Raw genomic sequence first — 11,130 nt, forward strand, 5'->3', positions numbered from 1 at the left:
ATTTTTTCAGAATTTATTTAAATACGTGTGGGATGGGCGTATGGGACAATCTTAGACACTCTATCGAGATATGCCCACCACACACGTGTTATTGTTGTTTTAAGACTTGGTCCACGTACAATTGTGAGGCCATTCTACCAGGCCATTATCTATGCATTTATTATATCAAGGAAAAAAAAATTCAGATATTTGATATTGTGGATAAAAATTAAAAGACTTCAAGGTTGTAATATACTTTCATTACATTTTACAAGCAAGCAACCACATTTTCTTACTTTACACAATCAACAATATATACTATTTGGTCATTCATACATATGTTCAGTGATTTGTTTGAATTGTTGTTATTGAGGGGCACCTAACCTATATTATTGCAGATATAGTGTATGTTTGGGCGCTATTATTTTATTAAAAAATAATTTTTTTAATGAAAAATTTTTTTTATTTTTTAACATATTTGATAAATTTTTAGTAGTAAAAATAAAAGTACTAGTAAAATAAAAAAAATATTTTTTGAGAAGTTATAATTTATATCTTTTTTTAAAAGATTTTTTTCTTTAAAAAAAGATATTTTTCATGTAATAAATAAACAAAAAAGTACTTTTATATTATTATACCCAAACATAATTGATAGATAAAAAGATCTTTTTATATGAGATATCCAAACATAAAATTACTTTTACTTTTTTATAAGATTTTTTAAAAAAAAATAATTCAAAAAAAGATATTTTCTTAAAAATTCACCCAAACAAGTCCATAATATCTTATATCAATTTCCGGACATATATCATCTTATGTTTCCTAGTAGCTTATTTTGACCAATTGTGCTTTAGGTTAAATATCTGCACTATATGTTCGTTTAACCATTTGCATTTGAAAATTAATTGTTGTTTGTATTTCATAGCATAATCTTGTCTAGCTATATATTAACTTAGACACCATTTATAGTATACACTACCATACTGGGGATGATGAATGCATGTTATTAGGTTAAAAATGTTGATAAATTAGTTACAATACGTGTGGGTTGGGACTTGGGATAAGCATAAGGAGGGTGGGGGCCATTATCAACTTTCAACTACTAATGAATGCTATCATAGTTCCATACGCATAAAGCCATAGATATATCTAATAATGGTGCACTGGAATGGTGCTTTCAATCCCCATCAATTTTCTAATGAAAGGAGAGGCTATTATAAGATGCCAGTTTTCTCCATTGAGTGGTCAATTAACCATACCCCACTTTTATCACTATTTATATACATTTTATCATGTCATTATCTATCTAGCTAGCTAGCTTTAGATTATTTCAAAACACCAATCAAAGATATTAGAGGCAAAGTTATGACCACCAAACCAGCATTCTAAATAACAGGCATAATAATTACATAACCATTAATATAAGCATATTAATTATGTAAGCGATATAACCATGCTCCATTCCAGCTAGGATTTTTTTTTTTTTTTTCTGTCTTCTTCTTCATCACAGAAAAAGTGAAAATACCGAGAGAGAAATACAATACACAAAGGAAAGTAAAAAGGATATGTGTGTGTCTATCTAATTATAGATACTTTCTATAGTTTTATAGTTTTACTGAAATGATATCAAACCATTATAAATGGATGGAAATAATACTATTCATATGATCCAAATAATTAAAATTATAGCTTAAAATGGATTAATATTCTAAAACAGGAACAAATGTATTCAATAGCTAGTGGGGACAAGTAGTGTTTACAGTGGAATTTAAAAAATTATCGAGTGAGTATTCTTAATTTGAAAGGTTAGTTGTCTTTATTATAACATTAACTTTGACCCCATTCTTTAAATCTCTAACTCTGCTCCCTCTCTAATTTTTTTCTATGCTCTAGATTCCGGAGTTAATTACTACCGCTATCAATAACGGATCTAGAAAATTTTAGTACGTAATGGGGTAAAATTTATATAACATAATAATAATTTTTATAATAAAAATAATATGTATATATAAAAAATTAAATATTAAATTATTTATTAACCACTATATATCTATGTATAAATATATATATTGTTTAATTTATTTTTAATATATATTTTATACAAATAATTATTTTTATGTACATATAGCATGATTATTGTTATGATTATATTTTGTTATTATAAAATATGATTAGCCTTCAAAATATCTAATATACAAATTAAAACACTAAAATAGTAATTTAAATAATAATATATAATTTAAAATTCTATTCTTTTAGGTTTTATATTTTTAAAAAATTAAGTAATTTTTCTCTTAACACTACTATCAAAATTTCTCTCTTTCCATATATATTACTAAATAATTATTTAAAAATTCACTTCCCAACACAATTAGAAACCGACTCTTATTGATATTCATAGTTAAAAAAATTCTTTCAATTAATACAGTTGCTACGCAAAAATTAAAGCTAATTTGAAAAGAAGATAAATAATATTATTTTGAGTTGATTTAAAAAAAACACTAATTTCGTTTAAATCTGACAATTGATCATTCTAACGAATATCTAATATAAAATTTTTAAATTGACGATTAAGTACCAAAAGTTGAGTAAAAAATTATTGTGGGATCAAATATAATAATCTAATAGGGACAAAAAAATATTATTATTATATACTACTCAAAAAAATTTCAAATTATAGTGGGGCGCTTGCCCCCACACCACTACACTTGGAACCGTCCCTAACCGCTGTCCAAGCACCCACCCTACCCGCATCACTGTCGCCGATGTTGCTGTGGGGCTGCCCCTTTCTCCCCGTCAATATTACGTTAAGCCTCTTCAATGCCTGTGTCGCTGCCGTTTAACCTTTCTCCTTGCGTCGTTGCTCCATTGTCCGTGTCTGACAATTTGTTCTGCATTTCTCTTGGCCGATGTCTGTTGCCACTCCGTTATCGTCTCTCATCACTCCATCATCGTCTCTCGAGTGTCGAGTCCATCTCTCCAGTTTTCAGCATGGTTATGAAAATCAGATCGAACCGGCTAGACAAATCAGTCGAACCGGAAACTGGCGATGTAAATGGTCTGGTCCAGTGATTAAAACTGCCAAATCAAAAATCGTTTGAAAACTGTTGAATCGACCAGTTGGACCAGACTGGGAACCGATCAGCTACTTATAAACGATATCGTTTTGAGTTTTTTTTTTTTAATGGTCACCCACCCCCTTCCCCCAACACCCCCCTTCGTGACTTATTCAGAATTAGAAAAGCAAAGCTTCAAAGTTCAAAAATTAGGGTTCTAAGTTCTAACAAAAAATTAGGGTTCTGTCGGCGCCTCCGCGACCTCCTCCTTCTCCATGTCCTGAATCTAGCCCTTCTCTTGTAGCTCGACACGTCGTTCCCATCCTCCCGTGGCTTCTCTGGTTGAGGGTTGGAGCTGCTTGCTGTCGTGTCCCCGTCATTTCGCCGCTCGCCATCGCCTTGCTTCTCGCCATCGTCTTGCTTCTCGTCATCGTGCTCACATAGAGAAAGAATCATCGCAAGCACCGTCGTTTCCTCCTTCTCTCGGTCAAGCTGTCATCTGCTTCTCAGGTGTGCCGTTGTCTGCTTCTCAGCTGTCCTACTCGTCAAGGTCCTTGTCGTCTGCGACCTTCAGTCACGCCGCGTCTTCTATCTTAGGGTTTGTAGCTTTCTTCTTTTAATTTTTTGTGTGTTTTGAAAATTTCTGATGTGTTAAATTTATTTTTCTGTTTGGTTCTGCTATGCTACTGTTTTATATGTGTTGTGATTTTATTATTTTAATTTACTGATTATTGATTATTGAATATGATGTGATTATTGATTAGCTTTGGTTCTTCCATGCTGTTGTTTTGTGTGTCATCGTGTTGCTGATTGTTCTAGATTTTCGAATGTGAAATCATTGATTTTGTGTTGTTATGCTGTTGCTACTATGTTTTTATTTTTGTTGCTAATTGTTCTTGATTTTTTAATGTGAAATTATTGATTTTGTGTTGTTATGCTGCTGTTGCTGGTTTTTTAGGGTGCTTATCTGTTGTTTTTTTATTTTTGTTGCTGATTGTTCTTGACATTAAAATTTGTGAAGCTGTTGAGGACTTGAAACTTGACTCTTTGGTAATGGGTAGCAGAGGCTTTGGTGCAATTCAAAGGTACTGACTTTACTATTTATCGAAAATCTCTATGCTTAATACTATTTTGTTTTCATTGAGAACAAGTTACTGATAAACATATTGATTGCAGAGTATTGTTGGGGAGTGTTACAAATTATGTAACTACAAATGCAACTTGTCCTGTAACAATTGTCAAAGACTCTACCTCTTTTACCGCTTGATCATGTTGTTGCCCTCTACTGGTAGTATTTTTAGTTTTTATAAATAAATAAGCTTTGTGTTGAACTGCACATACATGATTCAGTGTGTCTTATTGGAACCAGAATTTTGTTACTAGAATGATGTATATTGTCTTTAGTTTATTATTATAAAGTGACCACCATTCACATGAATTTGTTTACCATCTAAGGTTCTCAGTTATCTTCTTATTAAAGTTATTATAACTTTTTGGTTACTGAATGTTCTCTTGTCTTGTTTACTATTTAACTTTTTGAGTTTGTATTTTGATAAGATCATATAACTTTGGTTGATGATGTTTTATGTAGTGTTTTAAATTTGAAAAATATTTTAAGATTTATATTAGATTATAATTATATTTTAGGATGTTTATTTATAATTTGTTTATTATTTTATTTTAAAACAATTTTTATGGTTGATTTACGGTTGGACCGATTCGACAAATAAACAAGTGAACCAGCGACTAGAACGGTTCGATGACTGGTCCTGTTCTCAGAACTTTGGTTTCCAGTCACTTCAGGCACCGGGCACCTCTTCAGTCTTCAGCCTCTCAAGTCTCTTCGTCCCTGCTGCCTGTTGGGGGCATCTGTTAAAACTGGTACCAATAGAATGCTCCCCACAGCACTCGGTAAAACAAAAAATAAACTGAACAGGTTACCCTATAGGCAAACTACTCTCAACTGGAATTTATTGAATGGAAATGCAGAAATTACAATAGAATAGAAAAATGATAACAGAGGAATTTCGAGAGTCCTCTTCTCTTCTAGCCTAGGCCTTTCCAAATCTTTTCCTGCCTCAATACCTATTCTGTTCCTTCTTTTATTGCCTCACCCTCTCTCTAATCGAAATCTTCACAATCATGCAGTTTCCTGATTCTCCTCTGATTGATTCAATCAGTTATTGCCTCCTAAAATCATGTAGTCCCTGATTCTCCTCTAACTGATTCAATCAATTATTGCTTCCTAAAATAAATCAGTTATTTAAATCAGTTATTCCTCCATTTCCTTTATTATTTCGTCTAGAATAATGATAAGGTAAAAGGATTATTATCTTCCCTTTTTTAGCTGCCTACACTGCTGACTCAACATTCTCCTCAGGGTATGTAACAATAGCCTCCCCTTGAAGCATCACCTTGTCCTCAAGGTGAAAGGAGGGAAAACTGGCCTGGATTTCTCTTGCTGCCTCCCAAGAATTTTCAAATTCAGGGAGGTCCTTTCACTTGATCAAAACCTCCAGGTTCCCATCAACATTCTTTCTAACAGCCAATACATCTTCAGGTTCTGCTTGCAGTACATACTCCTCAATCAAGGCTGTTGGTAGGGGCTGAACCTAAGTGCTGGGGTTTACACATTTCTTCAACAAGGAGACATGAAAAACTGGATGCACTCTTGCATTGGGGAGAAGCTTCAGCTTATAAGCAACTTGTCCAATTTTCTCTAGAATTTCATAGGGACCATAGAATCTAGCACTCAGCTGTTGGTTTACTCTTCGGGCCAGTGTCTTCATCCGGTAGGGTTGCAGCTTGAGATATACATGTTCTCCTGGTTCAAAAAACACTTCTTGCCTCTTACGATCTGCATATGTTTTCATCTGGTTCTGCTCCCTTTCTAGCTGGAACCGCAGCTCGTCCAGCATCTGATTGCGTTCCCCCATTAGAACTCTAACTTCCTCAACCGCAGCCTCTCCCCCTCCTCTCAACAGCACGGGAGGTTCTCTCCCGTAGAGTGCCTTAAATGGAGTCATTTTGATGGAGACATGATAATTGGTATTAACCAATATTCAGCCCAACTCAACCAGCGAGGCCACTGCGTTGGTTTAGAACCTGTGAAGCATCGAAGATAGGTCTCCACGCACTTGTTCACCATTTCACTTTGACCATCAGTTTGCGGGTGATGGGCCGAACTCATTTTTAGCGCTGTGCCTGCTGCCTTAAAAATTTCAGACCATAAAGCACTCATGAGGAGTCTATCTCGGTCGGAAATAATGGAACTTGGGAAACCATGAAGCCTCACAACCTCCTTCATGAACAGCTCAGCCACTTCATTGGCTGTGTATGGGTGAGAAAGGGGGAAAATGTGCATATTTGGTCAATCTATCCACCACCACAAAGATGGTGTCTTTCCCGGCAGCTTTCGGAAGCCCACCAATGAAATCCTTGGAAATATCCGACCAAACATTGGTCAGAATTGGAAGTGGTTGCAACAGGCCGGCTGGTGATAAAGTGGAGTGTTTGTTCCTCTGGCACACCTCACATTGCTTCCCATATTACATGATAGTCCCCTTCATTCCTTCCTAAAACAAAACTCCTGATATCCTCTTGTACGTTCTAAAGAACCCGGAATGCCCTCCTATCTTCGAATCATGGAATTCTTGGAGGAATTTAGGAATCCATTTGGAATGCTTCGAAATGACTGACCGGCCATGGTACAGCAGCCTCCCATTGCGCCATTCATACCCAACTGCTGTTTCTCTCCCCTGAATCAAGTCTTGGATAATCCCTTGTAGCTTGGGATCTTGCTGGACTTCTTTCTCTGTGCCTTCACAATTTGCCGTGAACACTACTGAAACTGCTGCAAACTGAAAGTTTCTGGAGAGTGCATCAGCCACTCGATTATCACTTCCCGCCTTGTATTTGATCTTAAAGTCGTACCCGAGCAGCTTAGTTATCCATTTTTGCTGTTCTTCTCCACCAATCCTCTGATCAAGCAAAAATTTGAAGCTTTTTTTATCCATGTAAACCGTGAATCGCTGTCCTAAGAGGTAATGTCTCCACCTTTGGATGGCCAACACGATGGCCATCAGCTCCCTCTCATAAGCGGATTTGGCTTGGGCCCTCTCTGAGAGTTTCTGGCTCATAAATGCTATGGGTCTGCCCTCTTGTAACAGCACCGCCTCAATTCCTTTTCCAGAAGCATCGGTCTATAAAGCAAATGGCTTGGAAAAAGATGGAATGGCTAATACCGGCACGGTCACCATGGCCTTCTTCAATTGTTCAAAGGCTGCTTGCACGTCACTTCCCCATCGGAAACAGTCTTTCTTCAACAGCTGCGTGAGAGGCCAGGCTATGGCCCCGTAGTTCTTCACAAACCGGCAGTAGTATCCGATCAGCCCCAAAAAACCATGCAACCCTTTTAAGTCCTTCGGAATAGGCCAATCTACCATGTCTTGTATTTTCTGAGGGTCTGCAGCCACCCCTTTGTTGGAAATCACATGCCCTAAGTAATCAATCTTCTCTTGGGCGAATTTGCACTTCTTCTTGTTGAGGAAGAGTTTATGACTCTGGAGGACCTTGAATATTTGTCACAAGTGATCCCAATGATCCTCTAAACTGCTACTATAAACAAGAATATTGTCAAAAAATACCAGAATAAATTTCCTTAGGAAAGGCCTCAGTACCTAGTTCATGAGTGCCTGAAAAGTGAAAAGGGCGTTGGTAAGTCCAAAGGACATCACCATGAACTCATAATGGCCCTCATGAGTTCGGAATGCTGTCTTGGGAATGTCCTCTTCCCGCATGCGAATCTGGTGGTATCCCAATTTAAGGTCAAGCTTCGAAAACACCCTTGCTTCTCCCACCTCATCCAACAACTCTTCTATTATCAGAATGGGAAACTTGTCAGCCACCGTGATCCGGTTCAAGGCCCTGTAGTCTATGCAAAACCGCCAACCTCCATCCTTCTTCTTGACTAAAATGACTGTACTCGAGAACGGGCTGTTGCTGAGCCTAATTATTCCCGAGCTCAACATCTCCTCTACTATTTTCTCAATCTCGGTCTTCTGGTAATGGGGATAATGGTATGGCCTAATGTGAGGAATTGATGATCCTTCCTTCAAGATTATAGCATGATCTTGTTCTCTCTTGGGAGGTAGGCCCTCTAGTGTGCTAAATAAGTCCCCAAAAGATTGCAGAAATTGCTCAACATCTCCAGAAAAGGGTTCTGCAGGTTGGGTTTCAGTGGATGCCAGGACAGGGGTGATGACAAAACCTTCTTCTTGATTCTTTAGTGCTTGCAAGGTAGTCTTCCAAGAGGCCTTACTTCTGCTTAGTGAAGGATCTCCCTGCAAATGGAATTTCTTATCTCCTTGCTTCCAGCTCAACGTTAATTCATTATAATCCCCCATAAATTTTCCCAAGCTGGCCAGTCATCCTGCTCCCAAAACGACCTCTGAACAGCCCAGTTTCATCACAAAAAGACTCTGAATAATTGGAATTCCTTGAATAGTCACCTATAGTTCCTCACAGCCCTCATGTCCCCTTTCTATGGCACCATTCCCTACATCTACTCAAAATTCTCGTACTCTTTTCACTGGCAGGGACAGCCGCCTAACCACCTCGGTGGCTATGAAGTTTGCCGACGCCCCAGGGTCTATGAGCACCATCACTTCCTGACCCAAAATCGCCCCTCTCACCTTGAAAGTTTTGTGTGTTGTCAATCCCCAAAAACTGTAGGAAGACAACTGCAGTTCAACTCCTTTGGGTTCCTCCACTGGCACTTCCGACCTCCCATCCTCCTGCTCGGCTTCGTGGTCTTCTTCTTCTTCTTCAATCAACAAAATCTTGTAGTGTTTCATAGGACAGACATGGGTCGGTCCCCACTTCTCTCCACAGCGGAAACATAAGCCTTTCCGCTGTCGCTCTGCCCACTCCTCGTCGAAGAGTCACCGCGTTCCACTGCCTCTGGTCCCAGAGGATGACGCCGCGCCGCCTCCCCCAACCGAGCTCGAGTTAGTGCTAGCTCGTGTGATCGAAGGGGCTCGGTTGGTGTTGGGTCCCGATTCCACTCTCACTCCGCTTCTGGTTTCATGTAAGTTGGGTCGAGTCCATTTAGGATTTTTTTGAAATCCCATGCTGATAGATCCGGGTCCCCCCGACCCACCTCCTTTGGATCCTCCTTCTCCTTTTCTGCCTGTCGGGTTCACTCCGGAATCCTGCCAGGCACGATTTCTCCACTCAATTGCCATGGCTCTATCCATCAACGCCGGCAGATTATCAAAGCTTGCCACGTCCAGTTCTGCCTGAATCTCCCTTCTAAGGCCGTTCACAAAAATACACATGAGAGTCTCCGCCCCGAGGTTTCGTTGTGTCCTGGCCGCTGCTTCAAAATCTCTCCGGTACTATGCGACGTCTCCGACTTGGCGCACCTCTAACAGCGAAGCCATTGGGTTAAGAGCTGCTTCGGGTTGGAACCTCTTTAGGAGGTATTGCTTGAACCTCATCCAGGTATGAAAAGGAGTGTGCTCTTCTCACCATTCGAACCAAGTGAGGGCCTCCCCTTCCAAAGCCATTGTTGCAAAATTCAGCCTCTGCGCCAGAACTACTCCGATTACCCTGAAGTAGCGTTCCATTCTCACCAACCAGCCATTCGGATCCTCCCCCGAGAATACCAGTAAGTCAAGCTCTCGAATTGGTTCGAATCTCCTCTGCCCTTCGTCTCCTGCACCGTTCCCTTCTACCCCTTCGTCATCTTGCTCGTTCCTTCCACCGTCATTTCCTCCTCCAGTGTCGTTGGCACCAGCGCCTCTACCTTGGTGCTGTTGAGGTAGCAACTCCCTCATTTGTCTCAACATATTTGCTGAGAATGCCTCCAAGGATCGTTGTTGAGCTTCCTGTAATTCTTCAATCCGTTTCTCCACCGCCTCCAACCTTGACTCCATGGCAGCTCGCGTGGACACCATACACAGAACCAACAGAATGCTCCCCACAGCACTCGGTAAAACAAAAAACAAACTGAACAGGTTACCGTATAAGCAAACTTCTCTCAGCTGGAATTTATTGAATGGAAATGCAGAAATTACAATAGAATAGAAAAATGATAACAGAGAAATTTCGAGAGTCCTCTTCTCTCCTAGCCTAGGCCTTTCCAAATCTTTTGCTGCCTTAATACCTATTTCGTTCCTTCTTTTATTGCCTCACCCTCTCTCTAATCGAAATCTTCACAATCATGCAGTTTTCTGATTCTCCTCTGATTGATTCAATCAGTTATTGCCTCCTAAAATCATGCAGTCTCTGATTCTCCTCTAACTGATTCAATCAGTTATTGCTTTCTAAAATAAATCAGTTATTTAAATCAGTTATTCCTCCCTTTCCTTTATTATTTCGTCTAGAATAATGACAAGGTAAAGGGATTATTATCTTCCCTTTTTTAGCTGCCTGCACTGCTGACTCAGCATTCTCCTCAGGGTATGTAACAGCGTCCCACCGTTGTTGACTACTGGTTGCTGCCTTATAGAGTCTTGGACTCTTCACTCTTAGTAGTTGATAGTTAGTACATTCACTTCTCTGCTTGCTTCATTGCTTGGATTTGGCATATTATTTAGTAAAATTTGATTTTATATTATTTAGTAATAAGAATTATTTGATTTTGACAAAGATTGTATAAATTGTGATATTATTTTTTGTTGTTGTTTGAATAATTAAATGACTTATATTTGTGTGTATTAACGTATAACTGAATTAGGTTATTACTCTTTGTTACAGCTGAAAATTAATTTAAATGACTTGTAGAGTGAGTCTTCTTATTAGAAGATGCTATGAGATGAGAAATAATGTGGGGTAATCATTTTTTAGGTTCATTGCAATCAATTGGTGGCTTGCACCTTGGTACCTTAGGGGTACTACAGCATCTACATTCTTGCTTTTTTTATTATTTACATTCTTAATTTGATATTAGATTATTATGTATTTTTTTGATTGTTTGGTTTATGTTTTGTATTTATAATTTTATATTGTACTTTTAAATTTGTATGAAATTATGAATTATTTTTATTAATCAATTAACTTAGGTTTATAAATTTATTTTTTTAGTAATGGA

This window comes from Arachis ipaensis, chromosome B08 (assembly GCF_000816755.2).
Source record: "Arachis ipaensis cultivar K30076 chromosome B08, Araip1.1, whole genome shotgun sequence".
NCBI classification, from domain to species: Eukaryota; Viridiplantae; Streptophyta; class Magnoliopsida; order Fabales; family Fabaceae; genus Arachis; species Arachis ipaensis.